Source organism: Dermacentor andersoni, chromosome 5 (genome assembly GCF_023375885.2).
Source record: "Dermacentor andersoni chromosome 5, qqDerAnde1_hic_scaffold, whole genome shotgun sequence".
NCBI lineage: Eukaryota > Metazoa > Arthropoda > Arachnida > Ixodida > Ixodidae > Dermacentor > Dermacentor andersoni.
The window spans coordinates 91,660,887-91,683,029 of NC_092818.1; the positions used below are offsets into that span (position 1 = coordinate 91,660,887).

Sequence of the window (22,143 nt, forward strand, 5' to 3'; positions counted from 1 at the left end):
ACTTCGACCGATCTGCATTGGGGCGGAGACGCACTGCGTGGCATAATCAACATATTACTTTCTCCGCGGGTGCTGAGAACGATTGTGCATGTACGCTTTTAACATAGGGCTTTATTTCAACTGCAGATCTATATTTACGCCATTTTGACGTACGTATATTCCCACTATTCGAAGCTAACTACATAGCTTCTTAATTTCACAGAACATATAATGTTAAAGGATGTAGTTGTGAGTTAGCAAAAGTCGGGTTTGATTGGGAGCCTCAAAAGTAGTGGAATCCAAAGTGATCTTAAGAGAGGTGCATGACTAGTCTGTCGGGCTATTTCACTAATGATGAATTGCTTGCCGGCAACGGCACAAAGTGAGACATCATGAGTGTCCATTTATCGAGCGCTGCAGGTTTTCTTAAGACAAGCGAACGCTGAGAGTGTTTACAACAAAGCTATAAAATCTCTTTAATTATACCACATACAAAGGGTAAGACAAGCAGTAATCCTCGGTGCCAAGCTTAACTGAGGGAGATTTTGCAGCGAAGCTGTTAGCCTCTATCTAGTTGGTCGATATTTCTCGCGGCGACGTCTTCACTGGAAAAAAGATACCTTCAGCGATTGAAGCGAAAAGCGCCTACGTTCTTTGGTATCACGCATATAACATGCTGGAAAGCATTCGTTTGAATAAAGAACAAGCACAAAGCAAGCATCCAAAGCATATCATTGATGTTAAGGCTCTCCAGATAACCATGCCAAGCACGTAGAGCTCCCTGAATATGTTTCCCCGGAAAGATTAACGTTGCGCACGCTTCCGTGGCGATGGCAGCTTGCGACGAGGGGAGCGACGTCACTAGCCTGTCGTATATGAAAGAACCAGCCTAGCAACTGAATTTATTGTTGTTACAGCACCGCTACGGGTAGGCTGCAGATAGTTAGCACTCCAGAGGAGCAGCGTGAATATGAGGAGCGGCAAAGGGAAAAGAAACGGCGGTGCGACCAGCGCCGGCGTGCTGCCGCTGGTCGTATTTCCGTGGAATTCTAGCACAGGGGAAGTCCGCACGTGCGTATTCTCCTGTGGCTGAATAATGCGCTGGAGGAGGAATTGAGCAATAAAGCGACCCCCTCAGCAGTTGCAGTGGTGGTTTCCAACAGCTTCGTTGGACATCCACTTTATCAGTGCCGGGATGGCGGGTAATCTTTTCTTACCTCAATTTCCTTCAAACTGCGCGAGATCAGATTGCCCTCATTGACGCACATCGCACTAGAGGGGCAATTCTTTAACTCCAACAGCGGTGGCTATATTGTTTCCCCGTGGGAACATATACATTATGATACCCGAAATTATTCGAAAGGACCAGCCGTTTAAAAGGCCAGGTAGACTAACATGCAGCTGTTAAGGGTGATACGCAGGCTCTGCTTCGGTGGCCATTTGTCCATTATTTAACTTTGAACTATTCGCTACTAAATAATATTCGGAAGATAAAGCCACGTTAAACGATAAACTTGTCTCGTAATATTATATAACTTCCTTATATTACTATTGCATAAGACATACTTGAAGCACTTGCGAAAGTGCGTTGGCTATTACGAATTGGAAGCTCATGTTTCGCGAATGTAAATCATAATTTGAAAAGCGAGAAGAACACGTCTGATGCGTCACAATTCTATTGACAGTAATCGCGAAAATGCGACATGTAACTTCCACACCATTTAAGAGCTCGAAACTCGGTTTGCTGTGTCAGTCTGTCCGTTCCGTTGAGCTACCGTCGCCATAAGGTCGTATTTATCAAATGGCGAAAAAAAAAGCAATGCCCGCCAGCGCCACTATTGATGCAAGTAATTCCCCTGCGTCAATGTGCAGTTTGAAGTCCGGCGCACGAACCACGGTGCGACGGGAGCGGCAAATGAGGTGATTCATCCAGATGCGTCACGGTTGCTTAGCGGCTATGGTGTTACTCTCCTGAGCACAGGGTGCCGAGATCCAATCCCGGCCGCGGCGGCCGCATCGATGCGGACGAAATGCAAAAAAATTACCACCCCTTCCAGTCCATGAAGATGCTCGAACAGCGAATCTGTGTTAGTTACACCGAGTGTTACACGACGCAAGTCAAACTTCGCAAGCAGTCGTTATTTTAAATATTTCGTTTCACCATATTTTTACCACATTTTCGCTTTTGCGTGCATCGCGTGGTGAGCATGCTTTAGGTGGGATTTTTTTTTTTTTTTTTTTTGCGGTCCTCCCAGTGTTTCTTTCTTTTTTTTTGCGCGTGAGGCAGGCCCTACGACGACGATAAGCCCGTTCATGATCCAACTCTCGCTGAAACTCGCGGTAGGCAGCTTCTTCCTCAGGAGTGCGCACCACTCGTGGTCTTCCCATATATGTAGCTGGGATGGAATGTGCGGAAGCGCTAATCTAAAGCTCCGTATATTGAGCGCAAGGCTCACCACTGGAGATGCGCGCGCTACAATAATTGTGACGATTGGTTGGATTGGTTTGACGATTGACGTCTTTGTGTTTCTTAATGAGGTTACACGTTTGGCTGCGACGAAGAGAACGACGTCTGTGACGGTATGCCCGCAGTCCGCCGTTGTCGCTTGCGTTCGATGTCTCGAGTTTGCTAGGTGGTACGGTTAGCAGCATCCACCCGGCATTGCCGCTTGCGATTCTTCAAAATTTATTCAAAATTAAATCGGTCCGTCAACTACGACAATGAATGGATCATTCCCCGTTAAGGAATGGCTCATATCCCCGTAAACGCGGCCTTCCCATTGCAATGACAGAAGTGAAGTTCTACACTGGAATAAAGAGTGGCAACGGAGCCAGATGTGGAAGACGATGCTCGAGCCACTGCTCATCATGATAGCTTTAGCGAACTCCGACGACGACGGCACAAGGTCCGCATAAACAGCTTCACTGTAAGACGCCTGTGTCCTGTGCATTCGGGGCACGTTACAGATCTCCTGGTGGTCAAAATTGATCCGGAGTCCCCGACTACGACGTGCCTCATAATCCAATCGTCGTTTTGGCATGCTGCACCAGATAATCCAATCCGGTTCATCCAGCCATGACATTATGAGCAGCAGATAGATTTGCCTAAGCTTTGTCGATTTGCAAATGGATAGTTTCTAACCAATCATGGCGTTATAAATGCAGCAATTTGCAAAGATCATTCATGGGGTTTGAAATCTATGATTGGAGTTCCGGAATAAAGAAATATTACGCAAAAATTGCAACAAATGATGCAACAAGAACAAAGATTAAGTAAGTCAGTGTACTACCCATCATTTTCACGGCAGCTTAAGGATTGCAGCAACGGAGTTCTCTCCATTCATTGTACTAAGAAAGTCCATGGTATGGTGTATCACACGAACCCTGAGCATGGTGACGTCTGCGCACGTACTTCGGAGGCCATGACCTCAATGACGTTGTGCGCATAGCAAAGAAGCAGCTTTTTTCAAGAGCCAGTGGCGACCACTGTAAGAGCCTATCACTGACGCTTTAAATAAAGTAAAAATGGAAGAATTACTGAGTATTCCGTTTTTTTTTTTTTATTCTTCTTCTTCATCTCATTCTTTTCCACACAACACATTTCATTCGTGTGTATTACGCGGCTGCTTCAAGACATCATTTCTGTGGTCCGCGTGTAGTTAAATAGGAATATTGTAGTTGGTCCCAAGGTGGAGTTCCTCTTTTCTATTTGGTGACATACTTGTCAAATTATGTTGTTGTTTTTTCAAAACTTTTCATGTATTAGCATAGAGATGGGCTGTCTATTCTTTCCGTATGCAAAAGGATCATTGGCGACTTTACTTTGTCCGTGAAAAAACAATCGCGTCACTTCAAAAACGTTCTGAACCGTCACTCTTTCTCCCAAGAGCATGCCAGCACTCGCTTCATAAGAACGTGAACAAATATAACGAAATTTCCAATCTATCATAGGGTATTTCGTTTCTTCCCCTCATTGTTACCCGCGCATGATAGCTCGTTGCGCAAAAGGGCTCTCGGTGAAACGGTTGCAGGATATCACATCGCTCAATTCCATGTGAATTCTTTCCCAAACTTCTGATTTCGAAACCAGCTTTTCTCTGAGGGCGTAGGCAAAAGCTTGTGCAACAAAGAATGAATGAATGTCGCGTTTCGCTGTAAAACTCCTCTCAGTTCAAGCGTACTGGTCGCAGCCGGTTACTACAAAATAGAAAACAAAGCAAACAGTGTCCTACTGAAATAAACTGTGGTCCACGCTGTCTAACGTTCTTCTTGTAAGCACTGATGAAGGGATGATGAATGGGCGGTTAAAAAGACTGAGCTTAGAGTTGAGTTGACGCAGGAGTTGCGTAACGAGAAAACCGAAGCGTGCTGTTGACTGAAACGCATAATGCCACCGGAGTGCCCATCCATCTAGCGATTATGCAAATTCCACTCGCATGAAATATTCACGGAGCAATTTTTTTTATTATCTATTTTTCTCTCCCTCTCTCGCTCGCATACATCCCCTCCCTTGGGGCCCTGTTTTCGAATGCTCACTTTCGCGGGTGCTATCACTGGCGCTTGATATAGTGTGTGGCACGATGCCTCACAAGGACAAGGGATAATCTGCCAGCTCGAGCAAAAAGTAATGAGTCCACTGAAAATGATCTATTAGAACAAGGCTTCATTTTAGTGAGAAGTTTAGGGTTAACGAACATTATCGTTCTATTTGTGTTCCTTATCTCGACATTACTTTATTTGAATGGAATTTCTTAATTACTTCACCTCTATTGTTGTGGCCTCGGAGTTGAGTGCTCTGATATTTTTTTTTCATGAAAATGGGGTAAACATAGTAAAAGAGGACAGAAGGAAAAAAGGAATAAAAAAATTGAGGAGGGGGGTGCTAAGTTCACACATTGACGCGGTGCAACCCGCTACAGCTCTAGCCAGTCGGTCTGCAAAATTCACACATTCCTGTGTATAGGAGCAGAATTTTTAAGTTCTGTAACCCATCGAGACAAACGTACCGAGACTTCTTCCTCCATGAAGGGGCGATCGTCTAGCTTCTGAAGTGCTATTTCGAGCACTTTTTTTTGTCACACTGTAATAGAGACAGTCGCGACAGTCATTAAGAGGAAGCTTTAGCTCGGGCCAAACTCCGAAGCGGCCTATTCAAATACATGTAAAAATGCAAAAACGTTTTTCTGAGATAACCCCTGGACCGATTTTAATGAAGTTTGTTGCATTTGAGAAAGTTAAATTCTAGTGACTGTTGGAAGCGTAATTTCGATTTAGGTCCTGGATCTTGTGAAAAGAATTTTCAAAAATTCGGAAGTTCGAAAAAAATAGAAGAACGAAGTTTACAAATTCATAACTCTGCATCAAAAGCAGATATCGCGGTTCTGTAAACGGCATCCATTAGACAATTGAAAGCGGACAAATCTGATATGTGATTTTATATTTTACGTGAATTTGTTACGTTGTTTACAAAGGTTCTGCAAAAGCTGTATTTCCATATTACTAATTTTTTTTAGATTCATGTATAACATATCAATTTTGTCCGCTTTAGATGTACTATTAGATGCGATTCAAAGAATTGTATTATCGTTTTTCGTTTTAGAGTTACAGTGTTGTAAACTTGATAATTTCTTTTCTTGAAAATTTGCGATATTTGTCACATTTTAATAAAAAATTAAGGACCCAAATCAAAAATTCGAAACCAACAGTCACTAGATTTTAAGTTTTTCTTTTAAAAGCAACAAACCTCGTCAAATTTGGTGCAGTGGTTGCCGAGAAAAACGAATTCTCCTTTTACATGTATTTAGATAGGAGTACCCGAGCTAAAGCTTCCTCTTAAGGAGGTGCTTGATTGTCTCCTCGCAGCCGCAGTTGCCGCAAGCAGGGCTGTCGGCCGTTCTGATCATTCCAATGTTTTCTTTGTCATTTCAAGCCTCCTTGTGACTGCTGGCCGCTGTCCTGCGCTATGTGCCAGTCCCGAACATAGTGCGAGCTCGAGCTACAACACAAAACAGGCCACTTTCATTCCAGCGCTACCAATCCTTCGTTGCCATGGCGTAGTCCTACATGCCGACGTCCTCACCCCCTTATTTTCATGCCTTCTTTTTCACGTATGGCATCCACATTTTCGAGCACCACAACGTTGCATTCAACAAGGCGTTGTCCTGTGAAACCTGAACAGCCTAGCCGATAATGTTCGGGCAATAGCATACTTATATGCACATGCAGCTACCCTCGCAAATTCCGCAGGATCACTCCGTGGCATGGTGCTAAATAGCCGTCGTGTCTGTCGTTGCTCTCACGATATTACTAAGACATTGAGAGCAGTAGTTGCCTAAGTTCTCATTGTTGACATCTAAGACCAGAACTTTTGCACATTTAAAGCGAAGCTTTCTTCGCCTAATTTCCTGGGTTTCTCCTGGCTTCTGGGCCGGTCTATATCTTGGCGGATATTAAGGCGAAAGCCTTAAGTGACTCATAGCCCCTACAGCCTTGAAAAAAACGCGTCCTCGGGTCCAATGGTGCAAAAAAGAACACGTGACCTTCTCAGTGGATCATACCCCGGTAAGCAACGGCTCATACCCCCATAAGCAAGCAAAAAATGCCATGGTTCTCACCCCCGTAAAGCTGAGGCTACAAGCAATCAGAAAGTGAAGCGAACAGTGCACACATTCATTGAAATCACCCACACACACTAAACAGCATACGTTTCAATCCCCTGCTGAAAGGATGCAACATAAAGTCGAAGAGAAACGTCCTTGGTGCGAGTCTGACCCTGCTATACGAGCGTGAGAAGCCGCAGCCAAAGGTCGAAAACAAGCCGAAGCAGCAACGCGACGATGCGAGACGGTGCATTACCAAATGTGCAGCAGGCCTTCGCCTTCACGTGTTACAGTAGTGTAAGATGCTGCCAAACTTTATTGTGGATACGAAGGTGCTGTCTTGCACAATTTTGCAGCACCAGATCTAGTGGGAGTCGAGGGTGGCAGGTGATGTACGTAGGCGTGGACGTGAGCTCGAACAAAAATAGACCGTCGTCCTTCAGTTGCTGTGATTTCATCGCCTTTATTCCGTTGTGATCGTTCCTACTTTTTCAAGGCATCGTCATTGTTCCGCAAGTCTTTGTTCTTTAGTCGTCCCTTGGTCGGCACGACGCCGCCATCACCGGCTCAGTCAGCCTTACTTCGTCGCCATCAGTCCATCGTCACCTAGCCGTTGTCATCACGCAGCCGTAATCGTGCTGTTGTCAGTCCATCATCGTCATTCCGTCATCATCGTTCAGTCATTGTCATGCATTCGGGGTCTTACCGTCGTCATAATGCAGTCTTGGTTGTTCCATCGTCGTCAATCCAGCTGCGTCGTCCGATTGTCGCCTGCCATCACCATCGTGACAACGTCATCACACCATTGTCGTCATACCATCGCCATCATTTCAATAGTATCATCTCATATTCGTCATGCCATCGTCGTCATATCGCCTTTGTCGTTCCGTTGTCGTAGCGTAGTCATTCTACAGTCACCATGCATTCGTGGATATGTAGTCATCATAATGCCACGGCCTTTGTTCCGCCATGACATTCCAACTTGGTCATCCCATTCTCTTCATGCCAGGGTCGTCATGCTGCTATGGGGCTCAATTGTCATCATACCGTCGTTGTCCTTCCATCGTCGTGATGCCGTCCTCGCCAATCCTTCGTCGTCATATGGGGGTTCACATGTTCAAGTGCCACACATTTTATCTAGGCATATCCATTTCTCTGTGAAAATGTATCCAACTTAGTCGTGTTGTTTATACTCGCAGATCGTCGTTAAATTACAACAGCGTTCTTCGAAAAGAGCAATGAAAGCTTCACTCAGATTCCCACATTGCTTGGGGTCTGCAATTGTTAACCATTTAATTTGACTTTCTGTTACATATACAAATAAATATGGGTGGTGTCCAGCGATGGGAGTTATTTTTCGCAGTATATTCTAGTAACAGGAAGTTCTGCTGCTCACAATATATGGATCACATAGCCGCGTACAATGCGTTAAACTGTTTTCCGTTATATTTATAGTAATAGAAACACACATTTAATTAAAACAGGAACCCAAGAAAGATGATTAGCGAAACTCAACCAACACATATTTTCTGCTCTTTTTTCAAGTAGCAACATGGGGCATTTTAAGTGTTCTCGGAAGCCGGAAGATCACTCATCGTCTCTATTTTCAACATCTATTCTATCCTAATATCACCTGATATTCTCATAATTACGTGCAATCGTAAGTGGTGGATATGGTTCTTATTCTGATGCTTTTATTTTTTTATGTTTCAGCTGTTACGTGTTTTTGACAGATTGTGGAAATCTTGCATTTCAAATTTTCTCATAGCTTACCAAATTGTCATGAAACCATTTCATCACAACAGCCCTTTCAGTTAACGAACACAACCAACAGCGCCGGATGCATTGGACGGTTGACAATAGTTAGGAATATGCGACCATTCAAAATTTCAATACAAATCGAACAGCCTTTTCTGTTCAATTCGTGTTCGATTAGACAATTACCTATCTCAAATTGGCGAATATTCATTCATTCCGTTCAAACACTAGAGGGACCAAAAAAAGTTCTTGCAGTCAATAGGAAAAATGACTGATGCAAGCGGAAACTCCTCCAAATTATTATAGTGGTCGTCGTGCAGACGCTTCTCTTCCTGCGGAAACGAATTGAATAGATCACTTATGCACAATATTTTAAAGTCATTGAACAAGCATGTCTCGCTTAGGAAGCCACCAAATTCGGTGCCTTGATTTAGGCAAGAAAAATTATTATTTGATCTATTTCACCGAGTTTGGATTCTCTTGAAAGGATTTGCAATGCTGCAGTATTGCACATAGCTCCTTTAACGAACACTACGTACAACTTGTGTCTTCTACGTACAACTTGTCAACTGCTGGCACTTTGTTTCATTACTGTCATTATTATGGTGTACCAGGTACAACCCCGGTTTCGTTGTTTCGCGTTTACGAGCTTGTCAGTGTATAGTTGAAATACAGTTGATAACAGCATTCGATGTTTCATGTAACGTAACTAAGCCTTTTGTTACCAAACAGATTATTTAGAAAGTTTATTACAGGGGAATGTAAGAAGCTTCACTTACTTGAGGTGGGGTGTATATTGGCCGGTTATCTGCCCTATACGAATTACATGGCCTGCTAAGCTTCACTTTTTCTCTTAATGTCAACTAGAATATCGGCTATGCCCGTTTGCTCTGTAATCTTCCCCGCTCTCTTCCTCTCTGTTTATGTTACGCATAACATTTTTGTTCTATCGCTCTTTGCGCGGTCCTTAAGTTGTTGTCGAGCTTCTTTGTTAACTTAAAAAGGTTCATCTAAAAACGCTTGCACTCGTAGTTGCTGTGCCCCTTTGTCCTGCTGCACCACTTAAAATTCTTTGTTAACCTCCAAGTGTCTGCCCCATATGTTAGCACCGCTACAATTTAATGATTGTGAACTTTTTTTTCAATGACAGCGGTAAGCACCCAGTAAACAAGATTGCCACTGTCATTGAAAAGAAAAGTGTACAATGATTACATTCTACCGGTGCTAACATATGGTGAAGACACTTGGAGGTTAAGAGTGCTAAGTGGTGCAGCGAGAAGCAGGACAAAGGGGCACAGAAAAGTCGAGGGCAAGCGCTTTTAAGTTAACCCTTTTAAGTTAACCCTTTTAAGTGAGGTCTTGGTCAAAGTGGAGACCCAAATATCGAACTGTTTGGTCTGTTTGCATGACTTCGCAATCACATGGGTAACAAGGTGAGGAGTGCGGATACAGTGGTTCGGTTAAAGCAACTATTTTATGGTTTTTTTAAACCTGGCAGCTTTGTACTTTGAAGGTTTAAAAAAATATACAATTTTGCAAGAACTAGTCAGCTACGTTAGTTATATCTGTCTGAAACGTTTGAACACCTGTGCAATATTTAGGGGGTTCAAGTGCGAGCGCTGCATTGTCAGCGTATTCAAAGATGTTTCAATTCATCGGCAATAAATCCAAATTACACCCACAAACATTAAATAGCAGTGGGCCGAGGTACACCGAAAGTAATATTCTTCACTTCTCCGTACGTATTATCAAGCATAACACACTGAAACCTGCTTGTAAAATATTTGACAAAAGCTTTTTGAAATGACCGCAGAAACCAAATGAGCTAACGTTTCAAATAGCAACGTATGGTCTATCGTGTCAAATGCCTTATTAAATCCAGAAAGGGACATAATACAACATGTTTATCTTCTATTGCATTCTAATGATAATCAAAAAAATCTTCAAGCGTTGAAGAAGAAAATCGTTCATATTCAGCCAATTAATTCGATGGAGACCCTTTAATCTCTTAATCGCTCCTGCACCTACATATACAGCTTTCCTCCAAAGTGTTGTAGCGCTTGGGCATCGACTGGCCATCTTTACGATTTCACTGATGTACGGCCCAAATTTGCAGTTTGATTCAGCTTTACGAGGTGCCATGCATGTAACATGTGGCTTGCCGCTAATGTGTTGTACATTCAAGCTGTTGATTCTTACGGCGTTCGTAGTAGTTAGTCATCCAGTTTACCAGCCGATCAGGCATTTGCCGGAACCTATCTGTTCTTTAGCTGTTTCGGCCTTGCATAGCAGTCTGTGCAGCGGGCTGTTATGGAATATAGTCACTCGAGGAAGGGCGCTGATCCTCTTGAACCCTATAGATCTATGTGAACACCTGAATTCGCATTCTTTACACCAGTTATTCTGTGTGGTTGCGATGCTTAAAACAGTATCATGCATTGCCTCATGTAACAGACGGTCATCAGGTGGTTCTACATGCTGCTCATGCACGAGCAACGTTCGAGTATACCGGGGACCCCATTGGCAGGTCCACAAGAGGAGCTGTGCATCTGTCAGTAAAGTATAGATTAACTGCCTATAAACTGCTCTTAAATGGAGGTGGATGCGCAGAGTAGCGAATGATAAAGACCAAAAGAAACACAGAAGATTTTGGCCACAAGTGGACTATGGGCTCGGAGAACGGAGAACGGAAAGGATAATATACATGCAAATGGAGGGCAGAATGCGCACGGCGAGAAGAGTGAAGGTAAGCACCAGCAATATGCGCGGGGCTCCGTTTCGTAGACTCCCAGCTAACAGTGGACAAGACGTACAAATAAATTTCCTTGCTCTTTACTTGTTTCTGTGAAAGCTTTCGTTTGGTCTCTTCTGTTTGCGTGTGCCTCACGTGTAACTTGTTTGACGTGTTATTATGAATTTTTCCGTGTTATAGTTCAAGTGATGTTAGGACATTGACCTTGCATTACTGTTTGCAGCGCGAGCCTAGTGCACACACACAGGACGAAACTAGTAAATTCGTCAAGCGCTGCGATCCAATGTTCGTTCAGTCTACTTATTGCTTTCTGTGTGCGTGTGCTAAGTTCGCGCTGCAAACATGAATGCGAGCTCCAGCTACCAATTAGCCCGCTTCGTCCCATTGTTCTAAATGGAACAACCCATGCCATACAGCCACTATAGATAACAAACAATAAAGAGTACAATTTCAAATGCTTAAAGACGTGGTTGGAAAGATTGATAAATTGTACAGTATTCACCAAGTAACTAAAATAAACTTAAATGACGTGCATTGATTAAAGTTTGTATACCTATATAATCTACAACATCCAGCCACGATATAAGAAATTGTAACAGTTCTTCGAAAAGGCCGTTAATTAGCAAACACGAAGCGAAGCTCGAATTATTACATTTTACTCAAAGCTAGCTTCGATGTTAAAGGTATAGAAAAGGCCGATTGGAGGAGAGGCAATTAAGATCTAGGCCATCTACTTCAGAAATAGCAGAGCATATGTAATGGTAGAGTTCTCGGAACTGAGATAATCGACTTTTACTCTGTGCCTGTCGCCGCATCGTGTAGAATAAAGGGCAGTGATCGCAGGTTACTGACGTCAAGAATTGAACTCATGCGAGGAACCCGAGCAGGTTCATAGCAGTCGAGTGATAAAAGACGGAGGGGGTATTGTACTTTCTAGGATAGCTTGGGTTACTTTAGGCCTCATGAATTCAAGTGTACCAGAGACCTGGCAGTGCTTATACCGTGTGTTCCAGCTAACTTTAGCCAAGATGTTCAGCGAAAAAAATGGTTAAAAAACGCAGTACACGATACAATTATAAGACTTATTTCGTTGAGTCGTCAGAGGCCTTACGACAGTACGCTGTAGTTTTTAAAGTTGTTTCAGAATTTCAGAATTAAACAAAAGTTATTACAAAATGCAAGGTACAGGAGGAGGTCCCGGGGTCGGAGACTGAATTGGGGCTTCCTATACATGGTATACACAAATGGAAAAGTAAACTTAGTTGCAGCAATGACAGTAAAAACTACAAAACTATATAAACACGTTAAAAATGCATTAAGTATAAGAACAATAGACCACGAATTAAAACAATTAAGCAACATATGAAATATGAACATAATGAAAAAAATTAGGCATGTTTAACCAGTTTCATACGTGATTAATAAGCGTGATGTAGTAAACTGTTATTTACCAATGGAAACGAAAATGCATACATAATGTGGCATGTACAAAAATAATGTTATGTAAGAGTGGGTTGGTTAAAAAAAGCTTTTTGAATTCTGTAATAACTGAGTGCAGCGTTATTAATTTTACAGGAAATGGTAGAGAGTTCCATGATAAAGAAGCGCTGAAATGAACAGTTTGATTGCCGTAGTTAGTCCGGACTTTGGGTAAGATTAAGTTCTTGTTAACAGCAAATCTTGTGCTGTTAGTGTTATCTAGTGAAGAACACGGGATGAAAGAAAAAAGGAATAGATTGTTGATATGCTTACATAACCAGATACCTAGATTATATTTAGTTTTGTTGGAAACTGTGATGATATTATTGGCTTGAAAAATTGTTTGGCGTTGGTGAGGTATAAGCTAAAGGTTATTATTGTGATTGCTCTATTCTGGACAATTTGCAGTGGCGAAAGATGAGCACTGTATTACCACATGTAGCTATACAGTAATTGATATGGGAATGAACGAATGCATAGTACAATGATAAGAGAATAGAACGCGAAAGAAAGGGACGAGCTCGAGTGAGGATGCGTACTCCATAGGACATCTTCTTTACGTCATAAATGTGGCGATGGAATTTTAAGTTTCTATCTAGTCTGACACACTGAAATACATGCAGTCATCGCTAGCCTGGATTGAGTACTGTGGCATACAGAGGGAAGGAACAGGAACTAATGATCGTTGATGCGACGTAAAGTCAATTAATTTAGTTTTTGCTGGAATAAATTGTAATTTGTTTAACACCAGTGTAATGAGCTCAGAAGGTCCGCACTAAGTTTATCTACTAGGCTATTCATTCTTTTATCAGAGTTAAGTATTGTAGTATCGTCAGAATACAGCGAACAATTACAGTGCGTGATGAAATTAGGCAGGTCAAATATATAAATTAAATACAAGAGTGGGCCCAAAATGGACCCTTGTGGTACCCCTATATTAGTCGCTTTTTTGTTTTGAGTAGGTACCGAAAACACTCCCCACATGGTTTCTATTATCGAGGTAACTGCGGATAACAAGCAAGGCAGGACCAGATATTCCCATTGCTTCTAGTTTTAAAAAGAGCATTTGTTGATCTACAGTGTCAAAGGCTTTAGTAAGGTCAACAAAAATAGAGCCAGCATAGCTGCCATCACCAAGACTTTCTTTTAGATAATCTGTGAGAAATATTAGAGCAGGATCTGCAGAATATCCTGATCGCAAACATAACTGGTAACTAGTAAAAATGTTTACTTTGTTCAGAAAATTTTTAGGCGTTTCTCAATTGGTTTCTCATTGAAGAATGTCAGCACGCAGATGGGTCAGTAGCTAGTTAATAATTAAGAATATGCCTTTTTAAAAACTGGCATAACTTTGGTGCTCTTGAGTTCAGGAGGAAATCTCCCGGTTCTAAATATTAAATTAATAACATCCGCAACGATATTAGATATCGGTTAAGCAACTAATTTTATATGGCATGGTCTAATATCATCGATACCGGCACTTGTGATTTTTACATGATTAATTAGAGAGATCACTTCATCGGGTGTAGTGGGAAACATGTAAAAGGCATGCCGGAGGCGCGTCAATTTGTCGTCAAAAAGCTTGTCCGAAGCTGAGTTGTTCAAGAAAAAGGAGTCACTGAATGATTCTACAATGTCACGGGGGTTTTAGTATTCATTGCCACTGTGCTTTATTCTAGTTACGGTTTCTTGGTTGCTGTTTCTATTTAGGAAAGAATTTACTATTTTTCATTTTTTATCAGAGTTATTCCCACACTCCGATATATTTTCTTCAAAGTAGCTTGTTTTTGCTCTTTTCAGGTGTGCACAGATATAGTTGCAGTATTTCTTCTAGCGGAGTATCATCTTAACAATAAAGAGCTGTCCTTTGTGTTTTTTAAAATAAATATTCTCGCGTCTTCGCATTGCTTTGAGTAATCTATCAGTAAGCCACGGGTGTTGCGGTGACGCTAGTACCTTCTTCCATTTTTTCTTCTGGGAATAGAAATGGAAGTTTTGTAAAAGTACAAACAAAAAGCACGATAAAGCTTGTTGAGGGTCGTTCGTTTCCTTCACTGTGAACCAGACTACCTTTGTTACGACATCGAAATTATTTTTCTTTGTCAAGAATAAGTTTGTAGTAGAATACGGTGCGAGGAAAAAGAATAGAATTGATCTTGAAAAATGTAGGATAATGGTCTTACGTCACTAGTAAGAATGCCTACTTCGGGCATTCTAAAAAGTTAGATAATGGGTGATCAACGAGTGAGCTTCCATCATCGGCCGACTAACGTGTTGGTTGAGTAATTAGGCATTCATACCCGAACCTATGATAACAACTGGAATATGTCGTGCAGTTCAGGGACGTTGTGTCATTTAAATTTAGGTTCATGTTACCCATAAATATCACGTTCTTGTTTTCAGATGATAATGATTTTATTACATTATCTAAGGCACTACAGAAATCGCTGATGGAAGTGGAAGGTGAACGATAAATGCAACCCAAAATAAAATTCTTGCTGTTAATGTTAAGGAACGAATGATCGAATTATACCCAAACTGTTTCTCAGCGATATAAGTTTAGTGCGAGGTCGTGTCGTCATTTGAATGGTATATTTGCCGAAACATATATGGATGCCCCACCATGGCTACTTGATTGCCTATGTGTGTATTCTGGTGTGTAATTGGGGAAGCAGAATATATCAGTGTCATTGTCACAGAGCCAATTTTATGTGACACAAATGATGCAAAATGATTTGGTGAACGTAGAAGGAAAGAATCTGAATATCATCGTAATGCTTTCGCGTACTACGCGCATCGAACATTAGCTAACATTAGTTGGCATAACATAAGCTGGGCAGCCCTATATATCAACACAGAAAAAAGGCAGCGCTAGAGAATTATTCATTCATAGGCCTATTATCTTGATATTGTATTGTAAAAGATAATCACCCAGGCAATATACAACAGAATCAGGGAAAGAGTTGACTTGTGGCTGGCTTACCGAAGGAATATCCAACAATGGATAACATCCATGTGATCACTGCGACAATTTAAAAATATGTGGGATAAGCTAAGAGCACTATACGGTTTTCATACATTATGAGATAAATTTATTTTTCAGCTCCGAAAGCAGCAGTCAAAAAGACAATGCGTAATTAAGGAGTATAGCAACAGACTTATTTTAACACATACGTCTACAGACATCCCACATATTCTGTAATTTTCCTAAGGAAAATGGAAATGATGGTGGAGAAATCGTGTACGACAATATTCAAAGTAAGCAAACAGCTTGTGCGAAAATCAATGGGCTGCGCAAGCAATACCTCCGTGGTAGACTTTTAACCTCGATAACGGCGTTTGATGATAGTGACACAAACTATCGCCGACATGTTTCCGTACAGCATGGCGACAACGATGGATATCACGACTTCATGAAACGGCTGTCAACCTGCACTCGTTTGCTCCACGAAGGCTTGATACTGCTCCTAACATTCGCTTTAAAATGATGCAAGATGAAACCACCCATCTCGGCCATAGACGCGCAGTGAAGTACGGTGATGAACGGGACACACGGTGCTCAGCAATGAACAACGAGTTCACAATTTCACAAACTTCACCTATACCTATAAGAAAGCGGACGAGGTTGACGCAATAAACGCCACTCTTAAGTATACCAACAATTTGTGAGTAGAACTTCTACTAAATCCTCGTAAGCCCTGTAACAATTCTATGTGAGCTGCCAATTCATATTTCAAATTCGTCTGTTCTAAATTCTTTGACGTAGGCAGATTAAAGTATTGGGCTACCTGTTTCTGGTGCAAAATTACAAAGTTGTGAACTCTAGGCTTCAATTGTTTTTAACTTTATCAATTTTCATCAATAGTTTTAAAAAAGTATGAGCTCTTAAATTCTAAGACATCTTACTATGGTTGCTGTCATGTGATTTTCGCTGTAAAATGCAACAAGTTTCATTCAAATCAGTGAAATGCTTCCGTCTCGACAGTGTCTCTGCATTTTACATGTATCTATAAGAATAGAAAAATCGGAACTCGCACCATGCTAAAGCTCCCTCTTAACAGAGAAGCTTTAGAAGAAGCTAAGGGCCGCGTAACGAGCGATGTAAGAAAAATGATATGCACAACATTATGACAAGCGAAAACAGAAGCATTGAAGAAAAATCGAAGCAAGGTAGCTCACATTTTAACTGAGTATATGCAGAATATATAGAGACAGGTAACTCCTGCAATGCGACAACAGAGAGCGAGAAACCGCTTTAATGAAATTCACAAAATTCTGCAGGCGTATTTGTAGGCAGTTAAAAATTACTCTGCATATAGGGAAAGGATCGGGTCTGCAAATGTTTTAGAAGGACGGCGTTAAAAGGAAAGATAAAGGCAAGAAAATACAGGATCCTGGTATGTACAAGTGAGACAAATGCCATGGTGTTGGTGCAAACGGGCTAGAACCTCTAAATTAAGTGACTGTCTAGAAGAAATTACAAATTAAATTGAAAGCGTCACAGAGGCTGTGCGCGCCTCCTTCATCCAGCTTCTTGCATGCCGATGCCAAGGGCGGGTTCAAAACTTCAGACAGAGAGTTCTGTCCCATGTTGATGCGATAACAGGTGGTCTATCAGAGTAAGTGAACGAGTGCCAAGGGAAAGTAAATGCAGGTGATCATGGAAAAAGATTATGCAATGTGACGAGAAAGAAAAATTGTAAGCATTGATGATAAGTTGGAGAAGCCGTCAACTGTGGTCGACGTCAGACATGTTGGCGATGATGGTTATCGTTTGTGTATACGTGCCAACCCACCCTGCTACGTGAGATGGTGCCATTGTAGGACACATATGTTAAATACAGTGCTAGAAAACGAGAAAATTGTACAGTAAATATCGACGAACGCCTTTTACGCGCAATCGCATGGTTATCGATGTGTAAACAACGCGTCATATTTCTGCAGCCAGTATATATACGAATAGTATTCCTAAGTATTTAAGTTTGAATTAAGCCAGTGTTACAAATGCAGGTGAACCTGGAAACGAAACAACGCAGTGCAGTACTTTCAAAAGAGATCGCACTTCATTTTTTTAGAACAAACTTAAATTGTGAATACGTGTTTATGTGCAAGAGTCAGAGTTCGTGAGCTATAAAACGGACGGTAGTAGTTAAAATGAAGATCTGCTAGTAGATAATAAAAAGAAAAGGTCCATAACAAATAAGTGAAAAGGATACTTGTAACGTCATAGAAGTACAGTCGCAGAACTAGTAAAGAAAGAGTACGCTACGGTTGGTGCACCGTTGGCGGACTCCCGACTACCAGCTTACCAGGATCTTTGACTGAGACATCCAAAATTGCCGACTAACGAAGCATTTGATATAGACATAATGACATATATTATAACTTTCACCGCTGTTCACATAACTAACCACCATGCTGCTCTCTATATCCTAATTAAGTACGCATATTTGTCTTTTTCTTGCGCCTCTAACAAAACATGTTGAGCAGAAATCTGCGATGTAGCGACTAATTCGTGGAATTCAAAGTCCAGCTTGAATTTTTTGTATTGTTACGTGCTAAAGGGGCAGATGAATGCCAACTGTCATCATCATTAACCTCTCATGTTTGTTGTGCGTACCTCACGTGCAACTTCGTTTCTGAGCTTAATAGCCATTGTACTGTGTTATTTGTAGCTTATGGGCATAATTGGAAGCTAACTACGTAGCTTCGTGGTGTCATGGAACATATATGAATGCACATACTGGTAAATCTGTAAACGTAGAGTTGGATTGGGCAACTCCAATATAGTCGGATCCAAAAGTGGTTCTAAGAGAGGCGCAAAAATAAACTGTCGGGATAGTTAACTCATTATCAATAGCTTGCAGCACATGATATCGAGACAAAGTGAAACTCAGTGTTTGCGTCTCGTTTTCTCAATTCATCGAGTGCGGCAAGTTTTCTTAAGAGAAGCGAACATTGAAAATATTTGCTGCAAAACTAAAAGAGCCCGCTATATATACAATATGCAAAGGGTATAACTCAAGTTGTAATATTTGTTGCAAACGTTAACAGAAGTAAAGTTTACGCATACTTTAACACAGGGCCTTAATTGACGCAGATCTCCCCTTAGAGGGGCAATTCCTTCTTAACTGAAATAGCATTGACGCTGTTTGTGATCAGTGGGAGCATATATATTAGGATACCCAAAACTATCCGCGAAGATCCCGTTGTTGCAAAATTTACGTCGCTGTTAACGGTGATATTTGGGTTCTCTTCCAGTGATCCTTTGTAAATTCTTTAACATTGGACGAATCAACACCAAATGTTATTCTGACGATCGAGTCACGTCAAGCTGGAAACTCACCTCGTAATAACAAATCGATGCAGTTGGCGTGAAAAAAGTTTGAAGCGCTTGCAAGAGTGCGTTGGTTACCACAAACTGGAAGCGCGTGTTTCGCGAATGTCATCAATAATTTGGAAACCGCAAAAAAACGCGTGTGATGCGTGACAAATCTGCTGACGCTAATCGCAAAATTGCGACATTTAACTTGGGCAGCCGTTAAGACCTCAAAATTAGGTTTGCTGCGTCTGCCTCTTATTTCTGTTGAGGCATCGTCACCATCAGGCCCCATATTACATTTGGCAAAAAAAGTGCCCACCAGTGCCACTATTCATATAAGTCATGCGATTCGCATGGCTTAATATATAAATTATTCGCCTCGCAAAGAATTTGCTATTTAGAAGATGACGGTAACCGCTGTGAAAGCCTGACAGTGTCGCTGTAAATAAAGTAAGAATGGGAGAAACTACTGCATATCCTGTTCCTTTTTTTTTCATCTTCTCTTTCATTTTAATACAACATATTTACCTCAGTTATGCTGACCGGCACATTCGAGGGAGCATTTCTGTGGTCCGCGCGTGTTTAAATGAGAATATTATATCCGGTTCCAAGATGGAGCTTCCTCTTAGCGCTTTGGTGATATCCTCATCATAGGACGTTTTTCGTAGCTTTTGTGCGTTAGCACGGGTGTTTTCTATTCTTTCCGTATGTAAAAGCATTGTTGCCGACCTGAAATTTGCCGCGAAAAAAAGAATCGCGTAACTTCAGGGATATTCGAGCCGTCGCTCTATCGACCCCAACAAAATGTAAGAACTCGCTTCATAATACGCGAACAAATGCAACGCAATTTCCAATCTATCATAGGGTTTTGAACTTCCTCCTTTCATCGTAACCCGCGCATAATCGCTCACTGCGCAGAAGGACCCTCGATGAAACAGGTACCGGATATAGCATCGCTCAATCCCCGTGCATTCTTTCCCAAAGGTCTGCTTTCGAAACAAGCTTTCCGCTGAGAGCAGGAACTTGTGCAGCATATAATGAATGAATGTCGCGTTTCGCTGCAAAACTGCTCTCGGCTCAAAGCCTGCTGTATCGTAGCCGGCTAGCACAAAAAAAAAGCAATGCAAAGAATGTCTTACTGAAAGGAAGCGTGGTCCACGTAGTCGAATGTTCCTCCCCGGCTTGTAAGCTATGATGAAGGGATGATGAATAGTCGGCTACAGCTACGTGGCTTAACGTTGAGTTGACGCCGGAGTTCTGGAACGAGAAAAACGAAACATGCCGTTCGACTAAAACGCTTAATGCCACCGGAGTGCCCATCCATCTAGCGATTATGCAAATTCCTTTCGCATGATGTATTCACAAAGCAAGTCTTTCCCCTATCTATCTTTCTCTCCGTCTCTCACTACCCCACATCCCCTCCTTTGGGAGCGCGTTTTCGAGTGATCACTCGTTGGGGTACTTTCACTTGTGCATGACGTAGTGTGTTGCACGATGCCTCACAGAAACATGGGACATTTTGCCAGCTGGCGCAAACAATAATGAGTCCGTTAAAAGTGACAGATATACGATTACTTGATTTTGGTAACAAGATTGGTTAAAAATAGTTATCTTTTTATTAGTTTTTCTTATATCGGTGGTATTTCTCATGAATATAATTTCTTAATTGTTATTTCTGTATGGTTGTGGACTCGGCGTTGTGTGCCGTAAACATTTAGAAAAGATAGGTAAATGGGATAAAAGGAAAGAAAGGATAAAAATCTAGGGTAAGATTGACAGATTGAGGCAATGCAACGGGCTACAAATTTCAATGTTGGTTCCACAATTCATAAGTCCTAAGTAGGGGAGCAGAGCATTTAAAGCCTCAAGTGCTGAAAGTCGTTTGGACGAGCGTAGGTCTTTTTCCTCCGTCAAAAGGCAATTTACACGTCTTCACAGCATTGCACAAACGGCATAAAGATAGACAAGGCCCGCCCGAACTGTCCTCAATCTGTAACTGCTTCACCCCACAGCGCGATGTCGAATCGCATGTGTGTTCACTTTCGTTTTTTTTCTTTTTTTCTCAACTGTGGTGAGTATAATCATTTTCGGCTCTGGTGTTCAGACGCCGTGCTATACAGTGCGGCTAACCACGCGTTTGCAAGGTCGTTCGTGACTGTCACGCTTTTGCAACACAAAAACAACGCGAGAATTTAGCAGTTCAGGGAACGTGCGTGAGAGAGAACACGCGAAGCGCTCGATTCTGCGACGACTTGATACTAGCAGCGGCGAAGGCTGACACCAGTGAGGCCATAAACTTGCAGATCGCGTTTGTCCTCCGTTTTCACGGCAAGTGCACGTGCGACCTGTCCTGGCTTGGTGTAGCGTTCAGGCCAGAAACCCTCCAGGCACAGGGTTGTGTACGTAGGAGTGAAAAAAAGAGGCTTATTTACATATTGAAGCAAGTAGTCAGATTCTAGTCAGGGCTCTCTCTGAGACACACTCAAGAGATCATTTTAAATCAGTTCTTTTCACTAGTTCCCTAGACAAGGGAATTCGATTACCTTGTTCTGGCAAATGAAAGGGGTCTAACGATCCACAGATCCGTCCATGGTCGCATCACCTTGCTGGATGTCCAACTCTGATGTCCAACCTTCTAACCCGCCTACGATGCAGCGACGTTGCGATAGAGAAACAGGGCTCCACGCTATTCCTAAGCAAATCGTCGACGTTGGTTCCTCGGCGAAATTAGTGGGTTCTCAATGACGGTCAGCGTGCAGCAATTTCGGCAGCCTGGGCTTGGCGGTCGTTACCGTTTGCACAGTATGCGGCGGTTGCTGTCACCTCGAACGTCCTTGGTTGTCCGTCGATAGACAGCTTCGGGCCCCGTCGTTGTCTAGGCGGGTGTTAGTGACGTGGTCGCTTCATCGGCAGTACACCAAGAATGCCCTTACCCGCCGCTGTTGCTTAGTGGCTAATGCGTTGCACCACTGTTAAGCACGAGGTCGCGGAATCGAATCCCAGCCACGGCCGCTGGATTTCGATGGGGTCGAAATGCAGAAACGCCTGTGTACCATGCTTTGGGAGCGCGTTAAAGAACCTCATTTGTCCAGAATTAATCTGGAGTCCCCCACTACGGCGTGCCTCATCATCATATCGTAGTTCTGGCACGTCAGACTAAATTTCTTTAATTCTTTAAAGAATGCTCTTGCCGTTTTGAACTGAACTGGCTCGCACAAACTCGGTTCCACGCTAGAAGAGAAAATACAACGCGA

The 22,143-nt window shown here is 42.2% G+C and overlaps 1 protein-coding gene across 1 annotated transcript in view; it reads right to left on the reverse strand.

Moving 5' to 3' along the window:
* Positions 1-22,143, reverse strand: part of LOC129385030 (uncharacterized) — a 47,228-nt gene that overhangs the window by 18,604 nt on the left and 6,481 nt on the right. The window contains exon 2 of the transcript XR_011894640.1: positions 20,029-20,146. The gene's annotated coding sequence lies outside the window, so the exon portion shown is untranslated. The remainder of the gene's footprint in view (positions 1-20,028; positions 20,147-22,143) is intronic.